General features: G+C 41.6%; 1 protein-coding gene across 26 annotated transcripts in view; it reads left to right on the top strand.

Moving 5' to 3' along the window:
• INPP4A (inositol polyphosphate-4-phosphatase type I A) overlaps positions 1 to 17,536 on the top strand; it is a 132,472-nt gene that overhangs the window by 34,271 nt on the left and 80,665 nt on the right. For 4 of the 26 annotated variants that reach the window (XM_026103298.2, XM_064502134.1, XM_064502136.1 and 1 more), the window contains exon 1: positions 4,525 to 4,714. The exons of the other annotated variants lie outside the window; for them this stretch is intronic. The gene's annotated coding sequence lies outside the window, so the exon portion shown is untranslated. Of the gene's footprint in view, positions 1 to 4,524; positions 4,715 to 17,536 lie in introns of those variants that run through there. 26 annotated transcript variants of the gene reach the window in all.

The following is a 17,536-nucleotide window of genomic DNA, read 5'->3' as shown; positions in this document are numbered from 1 at the left end:
TTAGGATTCACAGATTAATATTCAACTGAAATTATTGTATAAGTACAGAAAATGGGGCATGCTGGTTTGAAACAGAGAGGTAGTTATGCACTGTAGAAAAAAATAAAGATTGTTTGGAATCAGAATATTGTAAATATATTGATAGAAAAGATTACAATATATTTAATTCTTGGAAACCTGGGGAGGCCAAGTGTTTTCTGAAGAGCTTTCTCTGCATCCAAAATGATCTATAAGGAGTGTACATAAGACTTGAGATAACAGATGCTTCCAGACTTGCTCTGTATAGTTTTTTAGGAAAAAGACAGAACTTTGAATTTAAGGGGCATTAGGCTGGGCAGACAATAATTAGAAATAGTGCATCATTTAATTATCAGGTTTAAGGTATTATTATGGTCTTCTTGACCTTCTCTGTCAATGCAAAACATGAACAGATGTTGGCATTAAAAAGAGAACAGAAGTGGACAGATATGAACAGGCCAGATGCCAGAAGATCAGCTGACATTATGCTGACATCAAGTGCGATCTGGGGAGCCCTTCTTACCCAGGCAAGGCTTTGCATGAAGCAAATGTATCAGTGCCTGTATATGCAGAAACCACAGCAGCGCCTGTCAGTTGGTTTCTTGTCTAGTCAGTATGTCCTTTTTGCTATGAGATTTATTTTGCTTGCCTTTTTTTAGCTGATTTCTCTGATCTTAGTCTGTCAGAGTCTCAGAATTAAATTCTTGTTTCGTCTCTGGGAACAGAGCTTAAAGAGGAAATGGGCATTTAGGTCATCTTGGGTATTTTCACCAGATGTGCAGAAGTACTTCCCTCTGAGATCCGTGTGCAGTATGTGACAGGCTTCTTGTAAATTTGTGATTTCTTTCTAGTGCAAGATATTTAGCTTTGAATATTATGAGAGCAATAAAAAATACATTGGAAATGGATCCTATCTACAGCAGTCACTTGAGAAGGTGTTCTCTCACAGGAGATGCATTTGTGTGGTATGGTGGGAATGGTTTCCCACAGCCTCTTTCAGGTTGCTTTGCAAACTACTTTTGTAGAGATGGGTGCAAGAGACTGCTGAGACATTGGTGGCTGATGCAGTGACAGCAAAAAGTTTAACCACTACAATGCCTGTAGTCGGTCATCTTCAGCAGCCCTGAGATAAATGTGACAACTAAGTGCATTCCCTTCCCTCCTCCCCCACCCAATCTTTATTGCTCTACAAAGGTCCACGTGTGGCTTCTGCTGTTCATTGTCAGCGCAGGATAAAGGTTGTGGTGCTGATGCTATTCCTGGCAGGAGTTTTAATTTTGCAGAGATGCCAAACAGTGCTTTTGTCATAGCACATCACAATACCTGCAAAAGATAATGAACTGGAAGAAATGGACCTGTTACTAAGATGCACTGAATTGGAAGTCTGATAGCGTAGTGGCAATACTACTGAAAAACTGAACTTGCATTTCTGTTGTCTGTGCTGTGCACGTATGAAGTGACCTCAGTTAAGCCTTGTGGTCACAAAGCTCAGCTTTGTGAAATGAGGCAACAATATTTCCCTTCTCAACTCTTTGCCTGTTTCTCTTTTCAAAATAGGTGCTCCTTCTGGGGTGGGTCTCTTTTACTGTGTGTGTGCGCATAGTGCCTAGCTCCATATATCGCTGCCCTGTGGAGAGGGCCTTTGGGAAGTATTGTAATGCCCATAACAACAATAAAGGCAGTCAGGCCTGTTCAGAAGAGGTGCTCTGGTTTCTTCTTGAAAACATTTGTCTGTGCTCCTCAAGAATTTGCATCTGTGGACTCTCACCTTTCCATAGGGTTTGGAAAAACAAGGCTGCTAAACACTAGGCTGCAGCTGAGTGTGCAGCTGATGGAAAGGTGACTGGAAGGCTGCAAGGTGTGCAGTGTGAAGGAAGAGGTGAGGCATCACTGTGGATACTGCCAGTGGTCCACAGTCTGCTTCTGTTCCTGTATTGCATTGGGACCCAGCTCCAGCCTCCAAGAAGAAGAAAGCATTTTTATTCTGGGACTGTATATCTAAGAAGAAAAAAGATTGAAGAAGTAGAGGTAAGTGTTCTCAGTAAGGGGAGTTTGACTGTAGACTGAGCTTTCCTGGGAAAGCAAGTTAATATGGAGTCTGACAATTTGAAAGATGGTGTGGGAAACCATTTCAACCACCATTGCCATCATGATGACTTGAGGAAAAAAAAAATTCTCAGAGATAGGCAGGTGAGGAGAACAGGCTTCTTTTGTCCAGGATGTTCTGGGGTACTATGTTGATAGCTCCTATAGAAAAGTCTTTGTTTGCTTATTCCCTAAAAGAGAAAAAGAAAAAAATACTATCTGTAGTCTCTAAAGAGTGTATAATAGTCTACAGTGCCTTTAATGCAAAATCTCTTGCAGCAGTGTCCATCTTAGCAGACTGGCTGTGCCGATACTCCTGCTCAAGGTGTCATTCACATTAGTGTCAGTCTTCGGGCTTTTACCGCTTCTGGGGTGAAATTCTTCAGGTTTTTCTACTTACAGAGTCCAAATCCAAGCGCTTTCTACTGCAGAAGGCCCAGCCGAGGAAGCCAATGAATTAGGCAATACAGAACTGCTCCCTGCAGCAGTTAGGTCACTTCCGATTCTTAAATGAGGTCATTTGCAGCCAAATCAAGTATGTGCATGTTACAGTGACTTGCATGCTGACACTTGCTGTTTTATCTCTCTAATGTCCTTAACAGCTCTTTTCGTTGAGTCAGCTTTGACCCAAATCTATGCTCTTAGGTGGGCATCAGTACAAAATTGAATAGAGAGAGAGGAAAAAAACCCATTCTTTGAGTACCTTCTTGTTTTGTCCTCCTCTGTTACAGGATGTTACCTGTGTTACATACGTCATTTGCAATGTGGTCTTTTTAGTCTTCAGTTTAAAAAGACTGGGTTTTTTTTGCTTTTTTGTTTTTTTCCAGGCATGCTGTGGATTTTAGCATTCTTTTGCCTATATGACCATTTAAAACATGAAAATAAAGCCTTGAAAGCTTGACTGGAGCAAAGGTTCACTGCTGTTAATAAATCTGGGGAAAGGGTGGGATTTAACAGCTCCTGAAGATATTCCAAGTGATAGAGTACTAGTGTTTTTAGCAGTAAGAGTGTAGTTTAAGTGATTTTTCATAGGCACTAGCTATTCTTTATCCCCCTTATTTATGTTAGTTCCATGGCCGTGCTTCAAGGGTTGTTTTGCTCAGCTTGATTCCTCATCATCTCTTAATCCCTGCCAAGCCAGTGTTCTTGGCTGCTTTGAGATGCATGGAGAGAGTAAACATTCACCATCAATAGTACGAAGTTTGTTCAGCTGCTCTAATAACAACCAGATGCAATAGTGAACAGTGCAGTGCATGTACTTGGGTTGCATGAGTGGACTTGCCTTTAATTTGATTAGGCTTTGCAGAAGGCTTTAGTTAAAAATAAGAAACCCACAAAACCCTAAACGTCATTTTTTGATATTAGCTTTTCCATGAGAAATCTCACTACAAATCTGTCTATCTGGGTGATAGCCAGCTAGCTGGACTGCTGAGTTTGAGGAAAGATATTTGGCTATAAGTGCTTGATGTAAACCAAAGGCCTTTTCCCAAACTATCTGGGATGTTTATATGAACGGCTGATAGGCAGGTCTGCACATTTCCATGGCGCTGTTCCTTGGGCCAGCGGCTCCTTTTGACAATACTCTTCTGAATTGTCCCATTGTGAGTTGTTTCCGTGTTGTTGACCTACTGGGTCAATAGTAGAGAGGTTCATCTGCCTTTTCTCACTGCTGGATTTCTCAACATTGTAACTACTTAGTATAATATGCCATTCCTAAGTAAAGTGTAATCAGTTCAGCATTGCAGGGCCATATTCACAGAGTCTAGTATTAAGTGCCTGACTTTAGGCCAACTGCAGTCCCCTGCAGCTCCGCTCTTTTCCCATAGGCACTTTGCCCTGCAGGACGTAGGATTTCGCCTGTGTGCACTCCTGATCCTTCCTACCGTTGTCCTCTCTCACTGCATTCAAAGCTGAATTTGTCTTCCCCAAAGTACTACTTAATGAGGTCAAAGTACTTTGTTAGAAACTTGTGATGAATAAATGGATATTGCTCTAACTCCGGTTTTCTGTTTCAGAATCTTTCTTGGGGTGTTTGAGTCCTGCCCTTAGTCTTGGTGACAGGCCTGGGTTCACAGATATGCTTGGACAAGACACCTGATATTCATAGTAGTGTAGCACCTGGCAGACCACAGTACTGACCTGGCTTGCAGAGCAAGCTCTGGCATTCAGGGTAAATATATTTACAGTGAAGGGACAACCAGAGTTACCATCCTGAAAATAACAAGCAAGATGCCACAAGGAATAAACTCAAACTTGCCGCTGAAAGAAAGAGCCGTGGCGATCTGCAGGCATGCACAAATGCACAGACACACGGGCGGTGCATGTGCATGCACCTGTGTGACAGAGCCGGGCAGCAAGAGAAAGAGAAAGCAAGCCCTGAAACTTAAACTCCTCCTGCAGCTCTGCATCTGCTCTGAGTCACGGGTATGACTCATGCTGGCAGCGCTCACGTTAGCTAGCGTTCAGATGGAGCAGCTCTGGCAACAGAAGAAGCAGGTTATATTATTAATTACCTGCTGCAGTCGATACTTGCGCCAAGGTTTTTTTTTACAAGCACAGCTGAAGCACAGGAGGCTCTACTGAGCACCGTTGTTAGCATCGTTTGCTTAAGGTAAGGCTGCCTGTTGTTTGCTAGAGAAAGATGTGAAAGGGAATTTAGAGCTTGTGAAGGCTGAGCGTCTTTCTGCCGCTGCTTATTCTCAGAGGATGCTGGTTTTTGCAGCCCCGTTATGCAAAGCTTTGTCTCGGCTGCTTGCCACGCCATATGGAGAATCATAAGGTTAATGGGCAGTGCATGTACTAGGAAACAAAATAACTATATTCTCATTCATTGATGTTATGTAAGGCATGGCAGCCATGTTAAGGACAGAAAACCTCTTTCGAAGAAACAGTACTGCTAGACACGAGGGCAGGGAAAACAACTAGTTTTTCAGCAGCCTTCCGCTTGTTCTTTGGAGAGCACTGCGGTTCCAGCGTTCTTGCTTAAAACTGAATATACTGCCTTCTGACTTTCTGGGTTAATAAAATAAAAAAGTAGTGTTAGAAATGGCTGAATAATAGTTGTTCACCCTTAAAATCACAGTGTTTTGCCTTTAGTATTCAGGCTGGGAGTGTGTGTGCACTGTGATCTGTGCATTGCCTGGATGTACATCTTGTTTGAATAAAGTGAGCTGCTTCAAACAGTTGAAACAATACCTTCAGATGCTATTTTTTTTTCATTTTGTGCTGCTAAAAGCCCACATACGATGTCCTGCTCAGGCAATTGGTTATATGCAGAAAGTGGGGCATATTCTAGTTAGAGTTCACACATGCAGAGTGACTAAAACAATTTTTTGTAGTGGCTGTAGTGTTATTCACTCCGGTGCTATGTAGTCTAGACTGTTTTAGACTAATTCAATGTAGTCTAGACTGTTACTGCTAATTATCCTCACATGGAATCCACTGAGTCTTGAGTCTTTGCTGTGCTCTCCATAACAGACTTTTTAAATTAGGGTAATCTTTTTTTTTTTTTTTTTTTTTAATTGCAGCAGTGGATTTATCTCAATTCCTTTCTTTTGGCTTTTTTTTTTTTTTAATTTGCAAGACAGTGTTCTTTGAGGTACATCTTACAGGGAGGTTGGCAGCTCTCTTAATAACAAGGGAGCCTAGTCATTTCTGTGTAGTTTTTTCGGGATGGGAGAAAGAGGATATTTTAGAGAACTGATCATTCCTTCACTAGCTTACTTTCGACTAGTACTACTGATTTCCATGTAAAATTTACCCAGAAATGACCACTATCTCCTTTCAAGGAAATGTTACAGCGTACTTTAGGTTCCTTTTTAAATTAATCTACTATTTGCTAATTTGAAGCATTCACTGAGGCACAGTGTTTTGTTCTCATTACTATGAATTAACTAGATTTGGCATTATTTCCTTTTCTAAAATGATTAGGTTTCCTAATAAAATGAAGAGAAAAGTTTATTAATGCATTTGTAGTATCTTTAGACTTCTTGTGATGTCTAACCTAGCTCTAGTATGAGAGAAGCTTTTAAAACAATGTCATTCTCGGACCCCCATCTCCCAAAGCAAATTTATCATCACTGATTAGTAGTTTAATGATTTATGTTTCTGGTAAAACATATTTCTTACATTACAGCATAATAAATGCAAGCTAGTTTATCCAATATTAGGTTTATTTTAAGACTTCTCAGTAGTGGAGTCTTGGCACATGGCAGTCTCCTCCTTTTCCCCCCACCCCCAATCTGAACAGATCCAAAGAAAACACTCTTTTTACAGTCCTGATTTTTCCACTGCTTTGAATCTGAATTAATGTTTTCTGAGATTGTGTATCAGGATTCTGTTTGCCATCAGGTTTCTTTTTAAGCTTGCATGCTTTTAGACTATGTATTCTGTATTATGTCAAATTAGAACAAAAAAATTTATGATAATGCACCTTAATTATCTTTAATTGAGTTTGCAATAATTTCTTTATTAATGTGGAAGCATTAATAAAGATTGTGGATGCAGTTAAATAATAAACAGTTAACATTTTGAAAAGAAGTTGCATTCATATGTTTAAAAGATAGGATGATAGTTTCACTTGAGTTAATGTAACTTTGAACACAAGCTCTCCATCCTACTTGTCCACAAACTATTTTTGCTAGTCGTGACCACCAGAGAGAGCTCCCTCCGATTACTCTGGTTCTTGAGGTATACCTGGGTCCCTGCCGCTTATTTAGTGGAATACCGCTATATGTAAAAGAGCATCAGCTGAAAAAGAACAAAAAGCCCAGCCTTGCAGGATGGATAGGCAGTCTGCGTAATGTAAGTTGGAAAGCTTTGAGGAAGAAGAATTAAACCATATTTTAGTGTTGGTTTGTTACACTTTTGTCTTGGAGATTACCTGCCTTCTTTGAGAGATAGAGACAACTCATAACTAAAATGTAAATAGCCATGGTAGAAAAGATTTGTGCAACCAAGTGATCTTAACTTTTTGTTAAGTGCAAAGGCAGCAGTTGCATTTGATCCGTCTGTTGCAGGGATTCTGTCAAGCATCTGCCCACTGGTCACCTTGCAGGCTAGTTTTTGTGTCTTTAAGTCGCCTTTGCATGAGGCTGTAAAGGCAATATAGGGCAGAAGCTGCTAGGACCATTTCACCTATTCCTTTGACAGGACTTAAAGTGTGAGAGTTCATGGTCTCTCTGGCCTTTCTTTTATGTAGTAAGTGTTTAGGTATCTCCAGTGAGCCCAAGCACAAGATCTCAGCTTGCCGTTCTCCCCTCCTGTTTCTAATCTATTGTATGTTGGCCCAGCTCATGGCTGGTTTCTCATCTCTGCTCTCCAGAGCCCGTATTTTGCTATCCCTGCCCTTGTTGAAGCTTTTGCAGACTTCGTGGTGAAATCTCAGCTCCTTTCTCTCACTCTAGCTTCAGCTGCTCTGGTGAAGCAGAGATGTTTAATGATTCTCTCCCCTTGGTTGCTCTCCCACCTAGGCAGGCCGCAGATGTTCATTTTCTGAAAACTGTGCACCCTCTTGCAAGCTGCGGAGCTGCTGTAATTCAGTTCTTCCCTTTCACTCCTGCGCTGCTTCTGTGGCTAACTACAGGTGTGGTATTTGGCTGGTCTTTTTCCCTCAGTTTGTTTTGTTTTTTTGGTTCTTCCTTTATCCAACCCACTTCTTCCTTCCGTGCCTTCCTCTATTTGTGGCTCTCCCCTGTGTGTGTTAATTTGAGCCCTCTGCCTGCCTTCCCGGCACGTGCTGAAGAGTCCTGCTGGGTCGTCTCCGATCTCCCACGTGTTCTGCTTGCCCAGCCCTTGAGCAAAAGTTTTGACATGGGTGACGGCATCCCCCTTGTGCTGGCGGTTCTGCCTTCCCCCCAAATGGCAAGGGGAAACGACTGCGCACTAACTGCTGCTGTTGCCTTGGGTAGTAAGTGGAGAAGTGAGGGGCGCTCACTGGGAGAAAAATAAAGCCTCTCTCCAAAATTCTTGCCACTTTGAGACCTTTGGCTGGAAGAAGCACCTGCGCTTTTATTGTATACAAAAGCTATGTCGGCATTGATTTATAGCCAGCCTTGATAAATGGCTGATTAAGATCTTAGGGGAACTCCAGTTTCATTATTGAAATGGATTAATGCGCATCATCTTATTATGGGTGGTTTGGGGATGCTATGATGGCTTTACCTAATGATCAACCAAGAATGGAGCACTGCCGTACCCGATACTGAGTTACGCAGAGTAGAAGGTGGTTGCTGCACTGAATAATGGTTTTGTCACATTGTTTTTAATGCAAAAAATGATTGTCGTATTTTATAAGGTGATTTGCTATTTATATTAGACTTTATGAAACAGAACTCTTTTCAGTATACTAAATAAAAGCAGAATATTGGGTTTTATTTAATCTTTCTTTCTGTGTGTCAAAACAGCCAAGCACTTTTATTTTCAACTCAAAATTTGAGAAGGAGGGAGGGGAAAAGTTTGAGTTGGTCTGGATACAAGCTTTTTGTTTCTTTTCTTATCTGTGTTACAAGCAACCCCGAGAAAGTGGCGTTTATATTAGAATAAAATCCTTGCACATGGTATGAATAGCATTGTTTTCAATACTTGTTTGTTGGGGAACCCTTCTTTTTGTTTGAGTAGTTTTTAAAAATTACAACTTTTACAGTCAGTTGTTTTCTTGGAGATGGGAGGGCATCCGCTTTGTTCCTGTAGTTTTTCCTGTTTCCTGAATAAATCTGCTTGTTTGGATTAGATTTGTTCCCTAGGTTTAAAGAAGAGGGGGAAAGAACTGTCAAATCTTTGTTTGCATTTTGTCCCTAAAAGCTCTTCACTCAGTGCTAAGCAGGGGGGACAGAGGGAGGTAGTGAATGTGTCAGCTTGCTCCAGAAGGTCCAAATCGTTAGAGAGGTGCTGTCCCACCTCCATACATTGCGCAGCCGACTACCATGAATAAAGCAACAATGGACCTTTCTTTTGCCTTCAGGCTCCGAGTCTCCCTTTGCTTAGTCCTTCATGCCTCCAGCCCCTCTGCCCTGTTCTGCAATCAGAGCCAGCGCCGGGATGAGTCTAGTTCATTATGCTCTGGTTAAATGAGATTATGGGCAACATTATGATGCCATGGTATTTCTGTGCTGATTTCCCCTTATAGTTTATATGGACACAGAAATCTGGGATTAGCTCAGTTTTCATTTCAGTTTGGTGTTTCATCTTTTAAAGCAGCAGAGTACCTCTGCGTTTGCAGTGCGGGCTTAAACAGATGATAGTGAATTGGTAGATATGATATCTCGCATGACTCTGATGTGACCTTATGTGTTCAGGTAAAACACAGTTTAAAAGAAATGGGTTCATGATCTGTAATTCAGGTTTACTTTTTCAGCAAATCCTTGCTAGTGCCAGATGGCAGAGCTGCTCCAGGCAAAGGTGAACTAAGCAGTATGCCCACCTCTGCAGGTTACTTGGGCAGGGTAAGAAAAGACACTTCAGATTCTAAGTAGCACTGAAAAGCCACTAACTTCAGCAAGTTTTCAGCATGCGATAAGTGTATTTTAACCCTCAGATTCCGGAAATACAGCCTACTCTAAAAGATTTCTTCTGTCTCATTTCAGAAATAGACACTAGCGGTCTGACTTTGAAACAAAAGATTAATTTTTCCCTGGCATCCATATTATTTCTGTTGGGCAACAAGAGGGCTTCTCCTGAGGACATGAACCAGCATGGTAAAATGTTGATTCTTTTGGTGTACATTGAGACATGAAACAATAACTCCATGGTGCTAGTTCTTCCATTGCTTCAGGAAAGTTTGGACAGAAGAGCTCTTCTGAGCTCTGTGCGTCAGTAAAAAGGATTCATATAAAAAGGATCACATTCTGAACATGACTATCAGCAAATATCAGTATTGTGGGTGGGAATGTGAGACACAAAAATGCATACAGCTGAGCTGGCTGAATGAGGTCTTTCTTTTTTAAACTTTCTCTCAAATGTGGGCATTTGGGAAAAGTTCATTATATTATTCCCTGATCCTGAGATAAGTGGATGGCTTTCAGACATATTTTGGTAAACAGGAGTTGGTGAATAAGAGGAAAAATGTGGCCTTTGTGATTTTTGCCTGCAAAGGAGAGTTTTCTAAATGTTGTCCTATCCCTATGTAGATTCATTGGTGAGAACATGATATTGAAAGCACTGATTCTTCTACAGGCTGGTCATTTTACACAGAAAAGTTCTGTGAAAAAATGGCTACAGTTTTCTTAATACATGTGCAGTGAGATAGACTTGCAAACTACTCTGTCAGAAACGGCTTTGGAAAGGCAAGTTCATTTTCTTGGCTCCCCTCCTGCAAAGTCTGCTGTTCAAGCAAGGGAATAGAAAGGAACCCAGGACAAAACTGGTCTCAAATGTATGAACTTGAGGGAAGTTGTTCTCAGTTTGTCTCAGAAAGTAGTTGGAGAGTGCCTGTGTTTGCAAATGGTCCATTTTTAGAATTTATAGCATAGCGTGAGTAAGCATGCATGCGGTCATATAGTTTGCCGCTTTCCTAATCAAGGTATTGCTTGTTACTGTGCAGAAGCAAATTAAATGAAGTTTTAGTCCCAAGTTTGTACTGAAGCGACTTGGTGTCTTACAGAGGATCCTGTGAGAGACTCTACAAGGCTGGCAACATTTACTCCACGCTTAGGAGGGTTTGTACGATCCACCTATGTATAGCACTTGCGCTAAATACATGGTGAAGGGAAGTAGCCTCTAAGGTTGTGGTAATGCTATCGCTTAAAACAAGAAACGGGGAGTTGAATTGAAGGGAACTCTGGTCAATGGTGTTTCGTCCACACTCAGATGATCCAGATCTGTGCTCTCTGCAAGGAAGCTACCCAGCAGCAGTGCTAGAGGTATCCAAGAGGATTATTTTGGTGGGCTCTGTGAAGCCCTGGCTGGAGGGACCAGAATGAAAAACAGTGAGAATTGTCGTCCATCCCACCACCTTAATTTGACACATTTATTGCCATATGGTGAAATTACATCCTTTATTGTTGTCTCCCTTTTACTAGCATCTTTTGCCCATGAGTATTTTTGTCCCTTTAGCTAATCTGGTCTGAGAGAGACCGAGTCTGTTGTCTGAGGGCTCCTTCTTTGTGAAACAGCAAATAGTGCCCAGCAGTGAGCTGCTGTGGGCCAGTGTGTGCAGTGCAAGACCTGGCTTTGCGGCCCACGGGGCAGAGACGCCTGCGGGCAGGAGGGACCCACAACAGCTTGGGTTGCCAGCCGCGTTCTCTGTTTCCTGGAGAGGGAGATGGAGCTGGTGGCCATTTGCATGGGGCATTTTTTTCCTTGACAAAGGGGTCTTTTACATGATCCTTTTGGAGACACCATGTCATTTCAATGCATGGGGGTAGTGGAAATGGCTGAGCACGTTCAGGTTACAGAGGAAGGTGAGAGAGGGACCCTTGCTGGGCTGGAGGAAGGATAATTTTCTGTTTGCGCAGTGAGCACTTGAAGGAAGTGGCTTCTTCTGCACATGGGAGCAGTGGGAGGCTGTCTGCGTGTGCGTGAGGAAGGGAGGGCATTAGCTCCCACACCCATCATGTCTGAGGTTTGGCTGCTCTCAAAGCTTTGCCTTTTTTGTGGGGTGGATAGATTTGCTAATAGCTCAAGAAGAACTGAACGTTCATTTCTATGCTCCTTAGTGGGATTTATGTTTCAAATGCGAAAACATCCCTGCAATCTTTACTCTCATGGCAAATCCAAAGATGTCACAAGGGGCCAATGATAAGATTTTATTGAGGGCTAGAAATACTTTGACACATATAACAGTTGTCTTTTTAAATACAGGGGATGTCTTTTAAATACCAATGTTATGTAAGACTTGGCAAAAAGATAAACAGAGGGCGGAAGAGAGTCACTTACCAGTCTGAAGATATGTTCAGCTGATGTTAGATCTGTGATAAGCAGCAGAGAAGAACTCACTAGTAATTTCACTCTCAATTTGTTTGAAGATTTGATTTCCCTTTCTGTCATGAGCAAGGCGCCCAGGATAAATGGGAAGAGTAATTCCTTCCTAGCATGTTGCGTACATGTCACCAACAACATTTGCCAACTTCTAAAAGGCTTCTAAGAGAAAGAAGGGAGGTCGTAAACAGGCATTTGGGAGGACTGTGGTAGCTGATGGAGTGGGGAATACTTGGCAGCATTTATGTTTTGGAAGTATTAAATCACTTCTCCAACTTTCCTGCATCTTGCTGGGTTTTTTTCCATTCTTCTATCGTCCATGTTTCTGGCACTTCAAAAAACAATGTTTTTACTATAAACATGTGAGTGTTTATGCGCAGAAGCTAATAAGGCAGCTTAGAGCTCCCCGTATCGTGCTGCCCATTTCCTGGCAGGAGTGCTTGATGTTCCAGTTTGCATCAGTCCTCAGATTGCGCTTGGTGGCCTGTCAGGTATGACTGCACGACAGGTCAGCGTGATGGGTTACCCAACAAGGAAAACCGGTCGGACTGTCATCGTTTGTGATTTTTCACAAAACTGAACACCCTCAGGAAATTATCGTTTGGTTACACCGCACAAAGATAACATCCACCAATTACTGCTTGGATGTCTAGTTTTAAAATAGAATATTACTTAGCCTGAAAGCATGGCCTCCCTGTGGTTAAAAACAACAACAAGAAAACCCAGACAGACACGTGGGCATTCCGTAGCTAAGAAAAATGAGTCTTACCATGGCAGTGATAAAATAAATAAAGGCTGTGGGGGGGATTTTTAGCTACTGGACACCATTCATTTTGCTGTCAACAAAGTAACAAAAATGTTCACATTTATTCACTGCTTTCCTGGGTGTTCTTCATGCACCTCATCTCTTTGGCACAAGCACTTAGTGAATTGCCATGCTTGTAATAGCAAATGAGGGCCTCTCTTTAATATTTAAAATAGAATATGAAGTGCAGAATCCACTCGTAAACTAGTTTGATCCTAAGACAGTATTTTGTAATCTCCTTTTTCCCCACTTCCTATTTTGTAGGACAGCACTGTGCACTTGTTAGCTAGACTGACTTGTGGTGGTGTGTGTGTGTCTCTTTGAGGAACAGGTTTAATGTCTGGGATGTGGTTGTGGCCCCATGTTTGTTTGGACTGGGGAGGTATTGGTACATCCCATGATTTTCTTTCCATGTAAATCAGCTGTGGAGTGGGCTGAGCTGTGACTATGTCTCTGCCCAACACAAAGCGGCGACTCACTCAGGACGCACAGCCAAGCTTAGGAATGCTAAAGGGCTACTTGCATCTGGTAAAACAGACATAGTCACAGATGTGTGTTTTATTTCCTCCCAAAAAAGAGCTGAAAATAGCTGAAGCTTTAGTGTTGTGAAAGTAGAGGTTGGATATATAATGCAAGCAAACGTGAAATAATTCTGGGGAAGTCAGATGAAGACAAAGTTTCCTCCTTCCCTGCAAGGCAGATTTTGATATGATGGCATAAATTATATCTTCATACTTCATATATAATATTAATACTTCAGAAAAAGTTGCCACATTAATAACAGGAACTCTTCCTTCTTAGAATATTATTTTTGTGTTCTTTAAAATCCCAAAGACCAGTATTTTAGAGTGGAATATGAAGGAAGACTCGAGGAAATCATAGATTGTTAGTTTGTAGAAGACTTTAGAGAAGCTTGTCTTTTACTGCTCGTGTTAAAAATGAGCTCAGATTGCTCCGTAAGGCAGAGAACAAGGTCAGGCAGAGCACAGTGCAGCACGCAGTATGTTCTGCCTGTGTCCAGTTGAGGGTGGCACTGGTGATAACTATCTTGAAAAGGAATGCATTGCTCAGGTTTGTAGACCGATTATTGGAAACTTGAGTCTTTAAAATATGTTTACAGGAAATGTCTTCTGGGCTACGCTGAATCTGACAACCTGCTTTGAATGAGCATCTGTTTGCAGCTCCGCTGTCGTGTGGTTCATCCTCAGCTGCTTGTCCTCTGCAGAGGTTCCTGTTCCTCAGATTTGCCAGCATAAACAGCAAATATAGTTGTTCCCCAGCTTGGTTTTGTTAATGTGATCTGGTTTAAATTGTACCTTTTGCAGACTGTTCTGTTTACTTTTTTTTCTGTCTGAGTAGTCCAGTTAAAAAGAATAGTTTAGATGGTACCAACATGTACAGTTATGCTGACAGATAGGAGATGGGGAAAAACGAGGACAAACAGCAAAAGGCAGAAGCTTAGACTGGCTCAGCTCCCGTGGGAACAGTGTGTCCGTTACACTGTGCCAGGGTAAAGGCTATAAAAGCTAGTGCCCTGTCAAAGTAGCTTTATGTTTTCCTGCTTAACTAATGGACAAAATCACATCTGATGTCATGGGTTACTGTGACGCCTCAGAGATGTCGACAGCACATTTAATTGCAAAGAAAAATGGTTAGTCATTCGTTCCTCCCTGGAATGACTTAGCTGCTCTCTAGTGCTAGAAAGAGGGAAGAAGCATAGGGAGGAGGAGAAAGTGGGGAATTTCCAGTAGAAGCATGTACGCTTCCAGCCACTTTCGTGTTTGTTTTGTGTCTATCTTTCAGGAGGTTTCTCAACAGTGCCGTATGCTTCACTTGCTGCAGTATTTAGGAATAATGGTATGGCAGATTTAACTGAGAACTGGTGTTCTCATCAGTTTGCAAGTCTGGTTGCAAGTCTGCAGGGACTGGAGAAAAATATCTTGATATATAATTTGCTTATAGCGAAAGATCTGAGTGGCTTTTAAAATCTGGCAGCAAGCACATAATTTGAACTGCCATTATCAGTCATTTGCAAAACAGTTTCCATATAGTTTTAATTAAGCAAAAACATACTGCAGGGCAAAAGGATTTGAAGAACCTTTTCTCTGTCATTATCATTTCTTAATGCGGAAAAGCCACAGGCAGAACGTGCCAAGAAGCTGGTGCTCCAGCATGGTCTGCAGTTACGCGTTACCAGGTTCTGCCGTGGTCTCATTGCTACTGCATAACAATGTAATTTAAAACCTATACAACGTAGCGTAGAAGAGAGGGGTTTAACTCTGTGCTGTGTTGGATTCCCTCATATACAAGTGACATTGGACTGTCCAGCCTTCCTATCTGGGCACGTACTACTGATGCTCAAGTTAGCTGGTGTGGCTACAGCGAGCACTTCAGTGCTTCTCAGTCAGGTGCTAAACCACAGTGGAACTGGGAGGCAATTAAAAATATCAGTAAAATTGTGTCAAAGAAGAGAACTCACGGGCAGACTCTTAAAAAATGTAGTTTAATAACCAAAGTTACTTTTGATATGCAGTTTAGAGCAGGAGGACACCTGTGGGAGATCAGAACTAACAAGGACATCAGTCGGCATGACTTGCCTTCTCTATGCAAGTTGCCATATTTTTCTGCAAATCTCGTTGACAGACTAATTTTAAAACATGTCACTCTGAATGTGTGACTTCCAGTGTTGCTTTGCAAAACAGGTGCAATTTCCTGATGTGAGTGAACAAGGTACAAATATAATTTGCCTATAGAAAGCCTCTGAGTAGTTATTAAGTGGCATTGTCTCTGTTTTGCAGATGTGTAAACTAAGCCACAGAGATGAAAAGCCTTGCCCATGGCCACAGAACTAGTCATTTTTTATCATGGTTAGGGTTGTAAATAGGATTTTTAGATTCACAGATCTTCCTTGCCATTTTCATTTTTTCATTTTAAGTGAAATGAGAAAATAATTTGTCTGGTTTAAGTATTAGTATTAACTGTGCTGGAGGTAAATGGCGGTACAATATGTTACCGGGTTATATGGTAGCAGGTCCATTATATCAGCTCCCAATCTTGTGACTGCGGCTGACTGTGACTTGCAGTCTCTTCTCTGTGAATGGCTTCTATGGTGTTTAGCAGCTTTCGTAGTACACGCCCTGCTTTTAGAATGAAAAAAGAAAAATAAATACACTAAATACATACAGCTAAAGTTAAAAAAGATAACAAATTGGAACTCTGTGTGCCTGCACTGAATTTACTACAATACAAATGATTTAAAATAGTAAGCGACTGTGCCAAAAATTATTGCATGTCACACTTATGCCTGAACAAAGCTCCCCATCATGTCATATGCCTCTGTCCTTGTGGAGGAACTCTCCAAAAGCTAGGGTAAGTAAAATGCTCTGTAACTTCCGTGACTGTCAGTTCAGATGAAAAGTGAACCTCGGGGTTGTTCTGCCTTCACTTTGGACAGGCAAGAGAGAAGAAAACTTGTGTCTCCCTATAGGCCACTTCTACGGAGAGGTATAATTTTGCAAACAATTTTAGATGCCTTGCTGATGAGTGCGTAGAAGCACAGGCCTGGACGGAGTTTCCAGAGCTGTTAAGTGTTTTCTTTTGTACAGAAACCAAACTCTGCCTTGAGTGAATTAGCTTTTTTGGTTGCCGTTACTCTGGTTAGGTTAGTTATTTTACTAACATCATATTTATCTTAACATACTTATTTATTTAGCATTTACCTCTTCCTGACTGGTGCTTATCCCTTGTCATGTATTTCTAGAGAGCAAACCGCAGCTCCTCTTGGCCTCCTTTTGGCCAGGCTGAACAATGTGAGCTCTTTGAGCCTGCCCTTGCGAGGCTCCTCTCCCTTCTCCTGGTGGCAGACTCTTCTCCACTCGGCCAGTGGTAAGAACATGTTGGCTGGTACATCCCAACACAGTGCCCGCCCTTTTTGTGGTGGGATTATCTGACCTTGAGGTCTCCCCTCTTGGTCGTTCTCAACTGATAAAATCCCAATTTACAGTGGAAGTTCTTCCTGTTGTCCCTGATTGTATGGTTTTGTACTGGTGCTTTTTAACTTCATCTTGTTTCTGTTTCTTCTGTCATGGTTCCTTCATAGTTTGGTTCTCCTAATATGTACAAACAGCACTGTAAACTGATGAATGCGACTTAATTACTCTGTCACAAATATGAACACTGCTTTATGTATGCCCCTTGAAGAATTTAACATTTTTTAGGAATATATTGCTTATGATTGGTTGATGTATTTTTCTGTGAACCAAAGTTTTAGCTTTTTTAATCGCCCTGTATATGTGTATATATTTCCCCCACCTACATATGTTACTAGAGAAGGGCCTTCTCCACACAGGAACCTATTGCCTTGACACAGTTTTGTGGAAAACACAGTCAAAGATTTCTAACATGCGCTGTTGTGGCAGAATGGCAGATATTGCAAGTTGAAAATCATACTCGTTACTGTCCTGGAGACCATACTGCTTGAAGAGTTTTTGTTTTGTCCTTCGGATAAAATGTGTGATCCCTAAAGTTATTTGCTAACTCCTAGGCATGCCTTTGTGGTATAGTTTTGGGTGTAAATAGACCAGGGAAGATGTGAAACTGGAACAGCAATTTGTGCGATGCATCAGTTGTGCAGTGAGGAATCGCTTATAAAATTTTGTTTTCCTTCTCTGAAGCTTTTGGAAATGTGAGATAGATAATTGTACTGCTGGTCCT

The sequence above is a fragment of the Dromaius novaehollandiae genome, chromosome 1 (assembly GCF_036370855.1).
Source record: "Dromaius novaehollandiae isolate bDroNov1 chromosome 1, bDroNov1.hap1, whole genome shotgun sequence".
In the NCBI taxonomy this organism is placed as follows: Eukaryota; Metazoa; Chordata; class Aves; order Casuariiformes; family Dromaiidae; genus Dromaius; species Dromaius novaehollandiae.
Note: the sequence above shows the minus strand (reverse complement) of the source record. Positions and strands in the feature narration are given on the sequence as shown.